The following is an 18069-nucleotide window of genomic DNA, read 5'->3' as shown; positions in this document are numbered from 1 at the left end:
TAACAAACAGTACAGTCTCTTGAAACAAGAGAGGGGGATTCAATCACTTCTTTCCTAGCAAAGAAATGACTAATGTCGAGAACGTGAAGCAAGTAACCTGACAGCTTTGGTGAATACGTTTCAAAACCCAAAAATATTGGCGAGCAATACATAAAACTTATAACAAGAATTTTTCACATGATCATCGAGAATAAAGAAGAAGAAATAAAATAGCCTCTCGATCATAGATAAGGAAATAAAAAAGTGTCTCGATTGTAAATAAGCAAATATTAAATTAGTGAATAGGAGAGATTAAACTAAAATAATTCCATCCCACAAGGTATTACTTTGAGGCCATAATTCAAATGGTCCTTTGTGTTGGTAATTTTAAGAACACAAAGATATGAGAAAACCAGAGAAGTATAGCAGTAGAAGAACTTAAATTTTATTTACTGCTGCAGGTTACATATATAAAACCTGGAAAAACAAATGCAGCAAAAAAAGGAGACACAATCCTAGCAGATTCACAGAATCCTGATTTTAAGAACTATCTCGTAAATAATAGTAAAATATAGCTAACAACTATTTAACTAAGTCTTATTCAAAACTAAAGAAGTAAAAATAAATTTACTACAGTTCTAAAGCAAATTCCTAACACTCCTCCTTGCTTTGGAAACTGCAAACTCCAATTTTTTGTCTGAGAAGCTCGAATTTGCTGATTGGTAAAGGCTTAGTGAATATATCAGCCAATTGTTCTTTCGTCTTGCAGTAGACAAGAGCTATATCTCCACCTTTTTTCACTTCTGTCAGGAAGAAAAACTTGATATTGAAGTGCTTAGTTTTGCCATGAAACACAGGATTGTGAGAATAGCTATTGGTGTTTGGTTGTTCACGAACACTTCAATGCTTCCTGTCGGTTCCATATGTAGATCAACCAAAATTTTCTTCAGCCACAATGCTTGATTTACTGCTGTTGTAGCTGCCAGAAACTCAGCTTCGGCAGTGGAGTGAGCCACATTTTCCTATTTCTTACAACTCTATGAGAAAATTCCCGAACCAAGACTAAAACAGTGCCTTGAAGTATCTTCAAATCATCTGTGGAACCACCCCAATCACTGTCAGAATACACAAAAAGCTTCATAGGTTTAGTCTTCTGAAACTTGACTCCATAGGTCATGGTTCCTTTGATGTACCGCACAATTCTTTTGGCTGCCTTCAAATGTACTTCACTCGCACAATGCATGAACCTTGATAGAACACTGACCACATATAATATATTGGGTCTTGTTGCTGTAAGATACGTCAAACACCCAATAAGACTTCTGAAGTATGTTTCCTCCACCTTTTCAGCTCCATCATCTTTGCTTAGTTTCTCTTTTTGGTTCATGGGAGTAATCATCTCTTTGCCATTTTCCATGTTGAATTTCTTGAGATTTTCCTTTGCGTATTTTTTCTGGCAAAGAAAAAACTCATCTTTTCCTTGTGTAATCTCCATTCCAATGAAATAAGTCATAGACCAAGATCAGACATTTCAAAAGCTTGCATCATATCTAGCTTAAACTCATCAGTCAGCTTTGTATTGCTCCCTGTGATCAAAAGGTCATCGACATAAAGAGAAACAATAAGAATCTCACTGTTATTGCGTTTAACATACAGTGTGGATTCTGCAAGACTTCTTTCAAATAGAGGCCAAGTTAATAATCATCTATTCGACTATACCAAGCTCTTGGTGCCTGTTTTAGGCCATAAAGAGCTTTGTGTAGTCAATAGACTTTCTCTTCTATAACAAAGCCTTCAGGTTGCTCGACACAAATCTCTTCTTCAAGAATCCCATTAAGAAATGCCGATTTGACATCCATTTGATGCACTTTCCAGCCTCGTTGTGCAGAAATAGTAGGAAGCAATCTGATTGTGTTGAGCCTAGCAACCGGAGCAAAAGTGTCCGAATAATCAAAACCAAAAATCTATGCATAACCCTTAACTATAAGCCTTGCTTTATGCTTGTTGATTGAACCATCAGCGTTTAGCTTGGTTCTAAATACCCATTTTACCCCAATTACCTTTCTGACTTGAGGTTTGTCAACAAACTGCCACGTATTTTTTTTAATCATAAACAACTCCTCCTTCATTGCATTTTTCCACTTGGGGTCTTTGAGAGTATCTTCAGGGTTAACAAGTTCACATATTACAATATTGTATCTCTGATATATGTCAGAGAGAAACTGAGTTCCCCTAACTGGTGGATCATCCTCCCTTTCGTTTAACCATGAGCTTGTTTGCTGGACAAAACTCTTTGAGTCTTCCCAAACCCATTCTTCATTTTCCAGGAAATGGATATCTCTGCTAATAACTATCTTCTCAACTTCTGGTTGAAAGATTCTGTACGCCTTTGAAACAGTACTGTACCCAATAAAAATACCCGAGGTAGCCTTTTTGTCTAGTTTATCTCGTTTAACCTTAGGAACATAAGTAAAACAAAGACAACCAACAACTTTAAGAAAATGCAGTGGAGGTTTGTACCCATACCTTGCTTCAAAAGGAGTTTGATCTTTCACAGCCTTTGAGGGAAGTCTATTCTGTAGGAACACTACTGTGTTTGTTGCCTCCACCCAAAACTTCTTCGACATATTTTTCTCGTGCAACATACATCTTGCCATATCCATTATAAACCTATTCCTTCTTTCACTAACTCCATTTTGTTCTAGAGTATAAGAAGCTGTAAGTTGACGTACAATCCAGGCTTCCTCACAAAATTGACTGAACTGATGAAAAGTATACTCCTTGCCATTGTCAGATCTTAAAATATGAATTTTGCAACAACTTTCATTTTCCACTTTCACTTTTGTGACACCTCGTACCTTTAAACTAAGCCATATTCATAATTCAGGACTTAGAAAATCAATTGGGGAATGTTCGAGTTGGAAACTGCTTCAGTTCAGCAAAAAAAGGATTTATACGGCCAAAGATACTGGCCGTATTTTGAGATACGGGCCGTACCTCTGGCCGTATCAAACAGGTTCAGCATATTAACATTCTGTTTTGGACAAGGTGGAAAAAAATCCTTAAATAAGGACCGTATCTAGAAATACGGCCCGTACTTCCAGATCGTATCGAAGCATGAAAAATTTGAAGTCATTGGAATTTTCCAACTTATTTAAATGCTTAAATATGAACCGTACTTGGTGGCCACATAAAGAAATACGGACCGTATCTTGGTCCGTAATTATTGTTCGAGAAATTTCAGTTTCTAGAATTTTTGTCATTCTTAAATACAGTCAGTTTATACGGACAGTATATCAAAATATGGACCGTATAAATTGATCTTATAATCCCCCGACTCATTTAAGTATAGATACGGGACTTCAGTCTTTTATTCTATTTTTTCATACTCTCAAGTCCTAGTACGAAGGTTCTCTCTTCCCACCATTAAAATACACCAAGGTAAGCCTATTCCAATCATTCCTAGTGAATTCTAACATGCATCCATGATCACTAAATAAGAATTCATTATTCCTAACCTAGGGTTCAAGAAAACCCATCTAAGGGCTTCAAGATTAAGGCTTTTGAATTTCTTCTCCAATTTCAGATAATTGTTACAAGTTTTGGAGCGATTAAGGTATGCAGGGTTTCTATCTACGTAAGGAACATCATTGTTCTTCCCTACGCCATGTTCTTCCATGATTATACGAAAGTTTACCAAAACTAGGGTTTTAAACATGTTCATGATAACCCTAAGTATATGTACCATGATTCACTATGTTTGTATGATTAATTTGTTATTGTGTTCTTACTATTCCTATCTGGTTATTTAGAATCTGTTCGTAATCCATGAAAAACCCATACTTTGCATTCCATGAATTCTTAAATGCAAGATATAAACTTTTACGTATATTTCACGAAATTCCACATGCATCCGTGTTTTATACAAGTTATGCTATGTACTTATATCCATGCTATACTATACTCATGAAATCATGTTTACAAGCCATGTTTATGAATCAAGTTTACAAGTCATGATTACAAGCCATGTTATACAGACCATTGGCCGAGATGCCAACTATATCCATGTTCATTTTTTGGGAGTAGTATAGGTTTACCGAGAAGGTTCAGATAGCCTGATACTACGTATGCTAACGTAGGGAAGGGTCAATCCACCCAGATTTGGACAACACCTTCAGATAGTTGAATTGGATCCATTTTCATGTCAGGCTTATGTCTCATACCCTCGCAAGGTGTGGGGCTGCTCTGCTGGTCGGGCCAAGTACCAGACTTCACGTACCTATATGGTGATTTCATGTTGTCAGTTATACTATGACTCTCCCATTACACACACACACACACACACACACACACACAGAGAGACACACGTTATACATTTATTTATATCAGATGATGCTCATGTTCATGTTCAACTTACAGTTTCAGTTTTATTATTTCATGTGCCATGTTTATTTCATTCAGTTGCTTTACATACCAGTACAATTCAAGTGTACTGACGTCCTCTTTATTTTCGTGGGGGCTTTGCATTTCACGATGCAGATTTACAGGACGACGGATCAGCACGTTAGGACTCAGCACGTATCAGCTTTTGGTGAGCCCCATTCTATTCGGGGTTTTAGCTTACTTATGTTTATTTCAGTCATGCAGCTAAAGTATGTTGGGGGCCTTGTCCCGGTAAACAGTTTAGTAGTCAGATTCATATAAGAGGTTTCATATACTAGTCAATTATTTTATGTTAGATATTCAGAGTCGTCTAGCCATTTTGGCTCATTATTATTATGTTTATTCAGACTATTCCGCATTATGATATTTTCAGACTTATGATTTATGGTCCCATGCTTTACTTAAATTATGCAAGTTCATAGTTTATTCCGCATCAGTTCATGCCCATGTTGAGTCAGCAAGCTATGTGGTTTGCTCGCTCACATGCAGTCAAGCATCAAGTGCCGTGTTACTCCCAGGCTGTGGTTTGGGGCGTGACAGGTTTGAACTTCCAGAAAATGCTCTTGACCTCTAATTTGAACTTTAGAAAATAAATCCAGCACATTCATGTCAGATCGTCAATAAAAATGATGTAATAAAGACTGCAATTAAGTGAAGGAGTCCTTTGGGGTCCTCCAATATCTGTGTGAACCAGCAGCAACTTTCTTGTAGCCCTTCAAGTTACTTTTGGGAACGAAAGTCTACTTTGTTTCCCAAATTGACAAGCACAACAATTTGTAGAACTTACTCCCAAGTTAGGTAGGTTCTCTACCATCTTCATTTTTTGTATTTTGACAAGCCCTTGATAGTGATAGTGCCTGAGTCTCTTATGCCATAAGTCAACGACATTTTCTTTTGCTGAATAAACCATTTTCTCTTCCTCAAATGGATCAAATGAGAAACATTTGCCTCTCATTTTGACTTTAAACAAGTCTTGTCTCGAGGGATCCTTGATAAAGCAGTATTTATCATCGAAATTAAGTTTGAAACCATTTTCTAATAACTGACCAACGCTTAACAAGTTCCGGTCCAAGTCAGGTACATAAAGAACATCAGATATTGTTTTAGTACCCGATTGTGTCTTAACTGCAATGGTTCCCATTCCTTTTGCTGGCATGTGACCACCATGGCTTATTCTAATATTTGCAACTCGAGTAGGCTTCAATTCCTTAAAAAGTTCTTTATCATAAGTCATGTGATTTTTGCATCCGCTATCAATCAGCCAAGACTCCTTTGAAACATTGCTTGCAGAAGACGACACGACAAAAAGTTGATCCTCTTCCGGTTCATTAACAACCTGAGCATCTGCATCATGCTGAGGTTTATTCTTACAAATGATTGCTTCACGCCAAAATTGGCTGCACTTATTGCACTTAGCATCAGGTCTTTTCCAACACTTGTACGACGCATGTCCATTCTTTCCATAATGCTAAAAATGAGGGTAGTTTCCTTTGGAATTTCCTGCTTTGCTTTTATTGTTGTTGCATGCTGCTCCTTCTCCATTTGATGGCTGGTTCTTCTTAATGTTTTTCTTTTTTTTTATCTTCCACTATCTTCATGTTTGGTTGGCAACGAACCCTCTCTAATTCCATCTTCTCTCATAACCCTTCTTTGTTCTTGTGTCATCAAGGAATTCAATAATTCTGCCAAAGTAATTTTGGACAGATCCTTGGTGTTTTCCAAAGTGGTTATGGTTGCTTCAATTCTTTCAGGTCCAAAAGAACCAGAAATTTTTCAACAATAAGAGAGTCGTTAAACTCAGAACCAAGTAATCTTACTCTGTTTGTTATGTTCATAAGCCTATCAGGGTACTTCTTAATGGCTTCAGACTCTTTCATCTTCTACAACTCAAAGTCTCTAATGAGATTCAGCACCTGCATAACTTTGATACGATCATCTTTTTCATATTCTGCCTTGAGATAATCCCAGATGGTTTTTGCTGATTTTAGAGACATGATACGAGTGAAAATTGTTGATGAGACTGCCAAAAAGAGACACGCCTTTGCCTTGGACTTTCTGTTTTTTTTTTGTCCTTATGATTCTTGTATTCTAAAGGGAAATTGAACAAGAAGAATGCATCAACCTCAAACAAGAATAGAGAAGAATAAACAAGTATGGAAAAAAAAATGCCAATTCACATAGTAACAAAAAGTGCTATAAATGTGGAAAAATTGGGCACATCAAGAAAATGCCAAGAAAAACTTTCCAAAGCCAATGTCACGTGCACAAATGAAGAAGACGACCAACTTAAATGGGAGCAGTGTTTTAGCATTGAAGATGTTGAAAAAAAGTCAGCCCAAAATTTTCTCAATTATGCCAACAACAACAATAAGAAGGAACAGTGGATCGTTGATTTAGGGTACTCTCATCATGTAACTAGAGATGATTCTATACTCTCGGAGAAGTAAGAACATCATGGAGATCAAGTTATTATCACAGCAGATAATTCAAATATCCAGTTGCAAGAGAAGGTGTTGTGACGATTGATGTCACTGGTGATAAATCCAAAAGTATCAAGTCGCTTGATGTTTATCATGTTCTAGGTTTGATGAAAAATCTAGTTTCAGTTCCTAAAATTACTGATTCTAGAAAATATGTATTATTGGTCCTAATGATGTGAAGGTGCTTAACAATATGAAAGAGATATTAGCTGATATTATTTTTACTAGCGAAAAGAAAGTTATTTTTTTTTTCTGTTAGCAGGAGAAGCTTATATAAAGAAAACAAGACAAGCCGATAATGCTGCAATTCGGCATACTCGGTTGGGTCATGTGGGCTACCAAATGTTGCAGCAGATTTCTTCAAAGAAGTTGGTAGATGGCTTACCAACTTTGAAGAATATACGTGGGGATGTGATTTATCAAGGCTGACAATATGGCTAATCTCATTGTCTTCCTTTCAAAAGGTCGTCAAATCGGAGATCCACGATGTTTGAATTGGTTCATACAGACTTGATGGGACCAACAAGAACACCAAATTATAGCGGGCATCGCTATGTTATGGTGTGGTGGATGATCACTCAAGGTTCACTTGAGTGAATTTTTTTAAAGAAATGAGCGAAGCATTATCCAAGTTTGTTGAGTTCAAAGATTCTATTTAAAATGAGTTCAGGAAGAAGATAAATGTCTTTGCAGTGACAATGGTAGAGAATATATGTCAGATGATTTCTTCACGTACTGTCATGACAATGGAATTCTTCGTCAAATGACTTGTCCGGACACCCCTCAATAGAATGGAGTTGCCGAAAGAAAGCTTGGTTATCTTTCATCTATTTATCTTTCATGGTTGCATGAAAAGAATCTTCCTTGAGAGCTATAAGCAAAAGCTATTCAATTTAGATGCCATGTGACAAATAGGTTGCCTCCTTGACCAGGTATGTAAAAATCCCCTTTCGAGATTTATATAGTCAAAAGCCAAATGCGAACTATTTTCAGATTTTTGGTTCCATTTGTTATGTTCATGCTCCCAAAACTGATGGAACCAAACCTGATCCGAAAGTAAGAAAATATATATTTGTTGGCTATGTCTTTTATATGAAGGGTTGGAGATGCATGGATCCAAAGACACATAAGTTTACTACTTCTAGAGATGTGGTATTTGATGAAGTGTCATCCTTATTTTCTGCTCAAAATTTTGTCACTCTTGGTGATAATCAAACAATTTGGAGCTATTATTTCCTGAAGGAAATGTGCAAATACCTTGTAATGAAGAGGCAGAAATTGTATCTCCAAATCAAAATATTTCAGAAATTGTATCTTTGAATCAGAACATTTCAAGAGAAGAAGATGGTGAACAACAAGCAACGAGAAGATCAACAAGGGAGTAAAAGCAGCCAAATTACCTCAAAGATTATGAGGTCAAACTTAACAATTATTCTGTGACTTCATGTTTCATTACAGGAGCATTAACTACGGAATAACCATTAAATTTTGAAGAAGCAAAGGGCTGTCCACATTGTAAACGAGCAATGCAAGAAGGATTGATGCTTTAAACAAGAATGAAACTTGGGAATTGGTACCCAAACTAGAAAAGTGTGATCCAATCACTTACAAATGGGTATTCCGCCTGAAGAAAAAATCAGATGGCACCATTGACAGGTTTAAAACTCGTCTAGTTGCTAGTGGATTTTCTCAAAACTATGGATTGGACTATGAGGAGACATTTAGTCCAGTTGCGAAGATGGTGACACTAAGGTAAGTTATTTCCCTTGTTGCTTTCAAAGGCCGGAAACTGTGGTAGCTCGACGTAAAGAATGCATTTCTTTATGGAGGATTGGATCGAGAAGTATGTATTGAGCAACCTCAAGGCTTTGTCTCTAAGAAATTTCCTAGTCATGTTTGTCGTTTGAAGAAAGTGCTCTATGGCCTCAAGCAAGCAGCACCAGCTTGGTATGGTAAAGTTGCTCAATACTTAATCTTTTGTGGTTTTAGAGTTTTTTTATTCAGATTCTAGTTTATTTATATAATTAGAATCAAATGCGCATCTCCTTATATTATTATATGTTGATGATATGATAATAACTAGAGATAATGAATCAAAAATTTCTAATCTAAAGAATGACTTATCTGTTCGTTTTGAGATGAAAAATTTAGGGCATATTGGATGTTTTCTTGGTCTAGAAGCAGAAAAATCCGATCAAGGTTTTTTTTTTTTTCAAAAAGGCTATGCAGAGAGTCTGTTAGAGCATTTCGGTATGGGCGAGTCCAAAGAAAAGGCTACTCCAATGGAGCTTAATCTTAAGTTGACGAAAGATGAAGGCAAGGCTTTGAAGGATGCGATAAAGTTCCGACACCTAGTTGGAAGCTTAATTTATCTGACTATCACAATGCCAGAAATTTTGTACTATGTTGGTGTCGTTTCTCAATTTATGCATAATCCAACAACTTCTCATTTAGATGCCACAGAAAGGATTTTGCGTTATCTGAAAGGATCTTCTAGTCATGCACTTTGGTACAAGAAGTGTGCTGATTTTTAATTGAGTGGATTTACTGATGTAAATTGGTCAAGTGATACAAATGATCGTTGCTCGACTTTGGGATAATATTTTAGCACTGGTTCGACAGTAGTTTCTTGGTTGAGCAAGAAGCAAGATGTTATTGCTTTGTCTAGCATCGAAGTTGAATATATTGCAGCAACCATGGCTGCATAAGAGTGCATCTGGTTGAAAAGGTTGATCAAAGACCTGTCCCACAAAGTAGACTATGATGTGCAAATCAAGTGTGACAATGAAAGCTCCATCAAACTTAAGTCAAATCCAGTTTTCCATGCCCGAACGAAGCATATCGAGATCCGCCATCACTTTGTTCATGAGAAAGTTTTGAGTGAAGAGATTGAACTAAAACTGTTTGCACCAATGCCCAAGTGGCTGATATATTCACTAAAGCTTTGGAGAAGTCTAAGTTCCAATACTTTCGAGATGCTCTGGAGTCGTTGATCGTGAGCTTGCACTAAGGAGGAGTGTAACAAATTAGTGCAACTTATAACCTTATTTCTTTTACTGCATTTACCAAGGTAAAATAACTATTGAAGTGAGGTTTGATCGCCTTAGAAAGTGGCATGGGAGTTTAGGATTTTTAGTAAGTTTAGGAGTTGGTTTAGTGGAATAAAACACTATAACTTAGGAGCTATATTAGAAGTAGTAGACTATCAGTACAGAGTTTTTTCATACACTTCTTTTCTCCAGAATTCAGCTGTGGCATTTTCTATTCAATAGAAAAAAGTCTGGTTCCTTGCCTTACTGTTCTTGTTTTTTGTTTTATTGCTATTATATCTGAAATTGTAACATTTCCTATCTAAAATTTATGAAGCAACATGGAGAGTTGTTAGTTAGGTGCACCTTAACGATTTAAGAGAGGGAGGTGATTCGGGTTGTATCAAATTGCTGTCACCTCTTAAAATTTGCGTAACAAGACTATGGAACCTAGTTCTTATAAATATTCAGTATAAACAACTAAAAATAGTAATGTGTGGACTAGTATGACCACATAATTTAATGTGAAAAAACACTCCACTCAAAAAGTGGAAAAATCACGTCCTACTCCAGTAGGATTTAACTTCAAACTCCACTAAACAAAGTGATCCAAAAATTTTAACTTACAAACACTTAAAATCTAAGACTTGACTCTAAGCCTTAACATTTATCAAACCGCAACCTAACATTACATCTGAATAAGCTAATGGTTACAACTCAAAATCATATTACAAGTGGACTAGGATTTTACTTAATGAATCAAAACTATGACACAAGCACCAGAGTCTTTGGCCTGGTTCTTCACACACTCTCAGATGATCAACCTTCACACAAGAAAGACATGGATTAGTAATGCATGGATTAATAATGTAAGAATTGTAAGCAGAATTATTTCTCCTAGAAAAGTTTAGTTTGATATGTTGCAAATTACTCTATTGAAAGCTCTAAACAGTTTGCACAATTTCTCAAATTTTCTCAATGAGCAATACCTGCAAAGTAGTATATATATATGTGTGTGTGTGTCTTCATGCTTATCATTTCTAATTGATATTCTATGCCAAAGGCTTCAGTTTTGAGAGGCATTCAGTCGAGATTTTAGAACAAAGAGCACACAACTATATTGGGATGGTTCCAGCCATTCAACAATTACACAGAAATAAAATTTGTTCCTACAATCACAACAAGGTGTAGGGACCAATGCTTCAAATTCTTCCCAAAGATTTTTGAGTCTTAAACAGTACACAGAAATAAAATTTGTTCCCTAATTTAAAACAACTATTTCTTTATGAATGTTAATGATTATGAACCATCATTTTAAAAAAATCTTTCATGTAATTCTTGTGATACTGCATGTGCATTCGAGGCATACATAATCCCTCGAAGTAAACTCTTAGAAACAAGTTCATTAGCCATGACTAAACAATAACATTCACACGATCCCAGTGATTCCACATTTATTTAAGAAATTTTTCTTTATTACACAACCCATCTACAGACCTCAATTTGTTTCTACCCAATAAAGCAAATCTCATTAAATGAAACCAAATCGCATAGTTTTCAATACCTGTCAGCTGGAAAGAGATGGCTTGAATCCCACTAACAACTTATTTAGGCAGAAACAAGGGGTGATTGTAGCTAGTCAATTTCCGGAGCTTGATTCACACCTTGATTACCATCGGAACTAGTAGGGTTGACTGATCAATTTGTTCGCCATTGACAGTCATTTTATTGTGTTCACGAAGCTTTAAAATCAAAATTGATTATGATTGTTCATAGCAGAAGTGATTTTGAACTTGCAAACTAAACTCGTAGATGAATCTTTGATCGTTGCTCAGAGCTCTGATACCATGTTCTTAAACTGATCATCAGAACATGGGTGCACCACTAAAAAAAGAGAAGAAAAAAACGTATTAAGTCCTCTAGGAAAATAACTGATCCTTCAACAAGTGCACCATTTAGCCTTCTTGTAGTATAGGTACCGACATATAATATTATGGAGTACCAATTTTACAAAACATATACATGAAATACCTAATTTTACGGATAGACCGTGACTTCATGTGCCGCGTAATGTAACATATAAATTTGCCCCAACCTTCATGCAAGAGGAAGAAAGAAGAAGATGAAAAGTAGAAAAGAAGAGGAAGCTCTAGACTTTTATTCATCAAGTCTTGAAATAAAAATTTAATATGCGTCCCAAGGTCTAATTAATTCACGGATAATGCGACTTAGTATGAAATGACTGTTTTACCCCTTATGCCTGTCTCATCCTGCTTCTTTCTCAACAGCAACCTTAGCGCTTATTGCTTGTCCCGGCTCTTCTCCAATAGTACCATCAAAAGAAGAATCATAATTTTTTGTTTGTGTTAACTCTTGATTTGGTATAATGAGGCCTCACATTCTCATTGAATATAGAAGCTTTGGATTCTTTCCTCTTACCTGATTCATCCATGTGTTGTTGTATTCTATGGTAACATCTGGGTAAGTCCCGAAAGTTTTAGTTAACAAAAAGTGAGATTTAGGCTTGGAAAGATCATAGAATATGTATACAATTATATATGGCAATTTATCACTGGATAGATACCAAAATAAAGGATTTATGGTGCTGCAGAAGGCATACTTGTTCAGATATTAGTGGTTCATATATCTTTTCTCGCAAAACTTTTGCATTCCATTCTACACTGGATTCTGCTGTTATATCTTGCATTAACCATTGTCTATTTATAAGAGCAAAATTTATTGCCTTCTTGGACCTAGTTCTGCATAAAGCATTCAAGGGTAACATTTTTCGTTCGACCAATTGCGTTCAAGAGTGGTATTTTGATTAAATTATATATTCCGGCTATGAAGTTACTTTTCAACTTGTTAGTTCTATGTTTCTATTATTTCTCTAGTTTTATTTATTTATTTATGTTATTCCTTCACCATATGAAGTTAGCTGTTGGAAACCTTTTAGTGTATGTTTGTTACCGTTACTTCAAATTGTGTAGCCGTCACAATCACACCATTAATAACCAATTACAGGAAGTATTAATAATCCATAGCTAACAGAGCTTAAGGTATGAATAATCATCTTGATCGTGACAGAAGTTAGATGTTTCTTTTCTTTTATTGACTTTTTTCAATTACTATTGATTTCAAGGAATGCGTAAAGAAATGAATATTATGTTTAGCTCATGAGCCCCAATTGAAACTTAACTCGAGACGAGGATTGTCTAAACGGAAAAAGGCCTAAAACACCCTTGAACTATTAGATTTGGTGCAAAAATGCCCTCCATCCACATTTGGGAGCGTAAAATACCCCTAACGTTAACCTTTGGGGTCTAAAATACCCCTGACGTTAACCTTTGGGGTCTAATTACCCTTATTTTTAACTGACCCTATTCAAAACCCAATTAACAATTTCATTTATTACGTGGCAGCCTCTCATTGGTTAATAATATAATTAACTTAAACTAATTAATTGCCCCATTTAACTAGATCCAACTAATAAGCCCGAGCCCCAATTAAATCCCCTTTTTATCCATATCAAAAGAATCCCTCGAATCCATTCAAATAATAAGCCCGACCCTCAAACGCTTCCGACATTTGGGTGGTGATTTTTCCTTCGGTAATTGTTGGTAATTGTTTATCACTGTTTTGATAGTAAACTGTTTCAGTGTCATGCACAACTAGCCAAAGGAAGTACTTACATTATTTTGTTCAAAGTGTTTAATTTATGTTAAGTGAATGATCTCAACTTTATTTCTTTTTTAAAATGTTATAGAAACTGGCTTTCTGTTGATATGGATAAAAGGGGATTTAATTGGGGCGGGTCGGACTTATTATTTGGATCGGGTTAAATGGGGGATTAATTAGTTTAAGTTAATTATATTATTAACCAATGAGAGGCTGCCACGTAATAAATGAAATTGTTCATTGGATTTTGCAATGGGTTCGTTAGAAATAAGGGTATTTTAGGCCCCAAAGGTTAACGTCAGGGGTATTTTAGGACCCAAAGGTGGATGAGGGATATTTTTGCACCAATTCTAATAGTTCAAGGGTAATTTCAGCCCTTTTTTGTTGTCTAAATCATATCAAACAGACCACTCATCCCTTAAAGGGCATGCAACTGTGGGACTCTTCATACCCCTCACGTCAGGATTGGACATCTGAAGCGTGGACAATTTAATATGGGGGTCCAATATCTCGGGAAACGAGAATTGAATGAGTCCTGCTTTGATATCATGTAAAGAAATGAACATTGCGTCTAACTCAACCCCAAAAATAAGAAATTAGATGACTTGCCCTTCAAATGGGTTGGCTTTTAATTTTTGTCCTTCAAATGGACTGATATTTCATTTTTGCCCTTCAAATGGACTGATATTCAATTTTTGCCGTTAGCAATCGAACTAATGCCTAGTGTGGCATAAGCTTAATGGTGCGGGCAATAACTTGTGGGATATTATGATGTGAAATATAAATTTATGGCCTGCGAAAAAGTTGTTTGTTACGAGTGGAAAAAATTAAAGACCAGCATAAAATAACGGCATAAGTGTCAATGACCCCCTCAAAAGCTAACTCAAAAGTTAAAGAATTGCCTAAACAATATTAAAAAAGACCACTCATCCCTTAAAGAACCAATATGGACTTTTCACAAGATGCCACCTCTATTTAAAGGGGGAGTTCAAAGAAGGAAACTCAGAGTTGGCAATGGCTTTACAAAGATCCTTGTCCCTAAGCCTCTTTGCGTTGGTCATCTTCTTTGCTTGGTCTGTTTCCTCTATAGCTGCAAATGCACCAACCCATAAACTTTCGGTTCCATTCAACCGTACCCTTTTTCCTTCTGATTTCCTGTTTGGAGCTTCCTCCTTCTTCAGTCGTGGTCTTTCGCATATAGGATATTACGGAAGAAATGGTTTTGTAGCCCACTTATAAAATATTTTTAGCTTATGTCCTTTATAAGATATTTGCATTTTTACACATAAGAAATCTGTAAAGGCCATTTTTTTTTATTCAAATTGTACGAGGGCAAGAGATCTCAATTCCTCGCATATTACTCCCCCTGTTTCAATTTATGTGCAAATTTTTAAATTTTGACCGTGAATTCGTGCATAAAATCTTTAAGCTCTTAAAAATAAAATTTACATAATTGGAAATAACGTAAGAGTTACTATAAGTCACAATAATTAATAATTAAAACATTTAAAAGGTATGCGGTCAAAGAAAAATTCATTTGACTTTTGAAATCTGAAAGGTGCCAAGTAAACTCTTCCTCTTTCTTTTTTCCCCGCACATGATTTTGCAGTAATTAACAGTTAAGAAATTAATTATTAACAGATTGAAGCTACATGGAATGAAGATGGTAAAGGCCGAAGTATATGGGATACCTTCACCCACAATCATCCTGGTCTCTTCTTTTCTCTTTTTTTTTTTCTTTTAATTTTGCCATCAAGAGCATTTACCTAATTCTTCTTCGTGTTTAATCACCCAAATATATATAGTGGTACAACTTCCATATTTTAATCATCTAAAATACAAGTATAATATGTCAGAGTCCCACATCGGCTATGAATATATAGGGTACGTAATTGGTCTCCTTATATGGTTTTGAACAATTCTGAACTAACTTTCAAAGCTGATTTAAAATCATCCATTTCTTAACATGCATGGTATCAATTCTCATAACATATGATAAGCTTTAATATGAGTCTCACAACGTAAAGACTCTAAACTTAGTTAATTTAAGTGGCCAAACTTGATTTTCTTACCATTGATGAACATAAATGTTTCCTTGTTAAGCTTAAAACGCATAACAGTTTTGCCAAATTAGTCAATTTGTAATAAGAAAAATTATTAGAGCATCTCCTTCGCCAACAGTGACTTGAACTTCAATGTATAAATCATTCATTTCTTTTTACAAAAATACCAGACGGTAATCATTCACCATAATAGATCAGTAAATTAAAAGATCTCTAGTGCAGTCAACCCTTTAGAATCAACGATTAAGAACTTCTTGAATCGAATTTCACTCCCCCAAGAACTACTCGTATTGTTATCAATTTTTAGATGAACGTGCTTTATTGGAGGTAGTTGACTTCTTGTTCTTGTTATTGTGTCCAATATTAGACCAACCTAGTGACACTTAATGATTTTATAAAGGCCACAAATAATTTGTAGGCTCAAGCATATGTAAAGATTATCGTACTTCTTTCTGATCTAAGGGACTTCATGAGGTTGCTTCAATAGGAGGAGTCTCATGACGTAAAGATTTTCGACTTAGTTTCAAGTTGCTAAATTTCATGCTTTCCATGTGAGAAATTAAATAAATGTTCCTCGTTCGGTTGGCCAAGCACAATAATTTTACAAAAGACCATAAATTTTAGAACATAAAAGTCCTTATTTCTTTCATAAATTTTATGCCCAATCAAATAATTCCACATAAAATGAAACGAATGGAATAATAGTTTACTCGTGAAGTCATGATTCTCTTACACTCTGTTTGGATGGTCGTCACCCATCTTCATTAGGTGCATTATCATATTGTATAGTACCGTATTATATTGTATTGTATTGTACTGTTGTATTAGTAAATATAATGTTTGGATAGATTGTATCATTTATGGTGGTTTGATAACTATTTTATTGTTTGATTGACTGTATGGTACTGTATAATTCCATGTAAGTTTACTAAAATACCCTTAACTAGAAACTAGTTTATACTCCTGCGTTTCAATGTGAACCTATTTCCTTATTAGCCCGTGCGAAAAAGAATGACTCCTTTCTATATTTGAAATAATTTACCTTTATACAATGATTTATAGCCACTCAAAATATATGTGACTCATTTAACACTACAAGTTTAAAAAGTCTTCTCTTCTTTCTTAAACTCCATGTCTAGTCAAGTGGGTTCACATAAATTGAAATGGATGGAGTATTTATTAATAAAACTAAGGAAATTTTTTAGAGACCTCCCCTCACGTTTTGGTTTGTTTCACTGACTACCTCTCACGTTTGCAATATCACGTTTCCACATAAAATGAAATGAATGGAACACTAGTTTACTCATGAAGTCATGATTAACTTAGTGAGGGTCGTTTGCACGATTACCCTTTAAAGGCAGTGGTCTTTAATTTTTGCACCTCAAATTGGTGGTCGGTTCGAACCCGGAACCAAGAGGCTTTTAGGGAAGGGCAAAAATTAAAGACCACCAATTTGAGGAATGAAAATTCAAGACCAGTGCCTTTGAAGGCCATTCCGCGCAAAAAATGACTTAGTGACGCTTGATTTTAAAAGGCCCAAAAGACGGTTTAGCTTATATGTATATACTAGTCTCTATGTTCGTGCTTTGCATGAAAATATCTTATTTCAATTACTATGAAATTTGTACTAAGATAATAAATTTTAGATTGCAAATTCAAAAGTAAAAACTATTTCAATTTTTTTACCAATATCCTATAAATTTAATTAGTAGATTTATCCCTTAAAAGGAATTTGAATTTGAGTTGACTTCCTTCATACCTAAGTCATAACGTGGATGTGCTAGTTTTATTGTGAAAAAAAGAAGAAGAAAGAATAGGAATAACCAACTTAATTAGAATTCTAACTAATTTCTGGATAAAATTTTAAGGAGAGAAAATAGGAGATTCAGTTTGAAACTTGTATTCAAGAAAAAAAATAAAAATATCAAAACTCAAGCCTTAATAACCATAAAATTAATTTCCGGAACTCCAATTAGGGCTATAATAGTTAAGTAGCATACTTCGGAGTCCTAGATATTAAAGAAATAGGTAAGACGTGCAAAGTTGAAATTTGATTGTGACTAGAATTCATGGAAGTTAATATTAGAGGAAATATGAAATTACAATTTTGTCTAATATAGAATTATATTTTGAAGAAATAATTCATCTTAAAGGGCATAAAAGTCGTTCCATATTTAAAGGATATTTTAGTCAACCAACATTTATATTCATGCCTTTTATAATAATAATAATATATATATATATATATGTTTAGTTTATTCAATATGGCTCATCATCCACACTTGAAATGTATTGTTGCAAAAGAATAATTTTTTAATTACGTTTCTTACTTCATGTGTTTATTAAGATGAATCTCAATAAATTAAGCCAAAACTAAACAATACACATTAATCATCT

The sequence above is a fragment of the Lycium ferocissimum genome, chromosome 11, assembly GCF_029784015.1.
Source record: "Lycium ferocissimum isolate CSIRO_LF1 chromosome 11, AGI_CSIRO_Lferr_CH_V1, whole genome shotgun sequence".
Taxonomy (NCBI): domain Eukaryota; kingdom Viridiplantae; phylum Streptophyta; class Magnoliopsida; order Solanales; family Solanaceae; genus Lycium; species Lycium ferocissimum.
The sequence above is the reverse complement of the archived record's forward strand: the minus strand, read 5'-3'. Positions refer to the sequence as shown.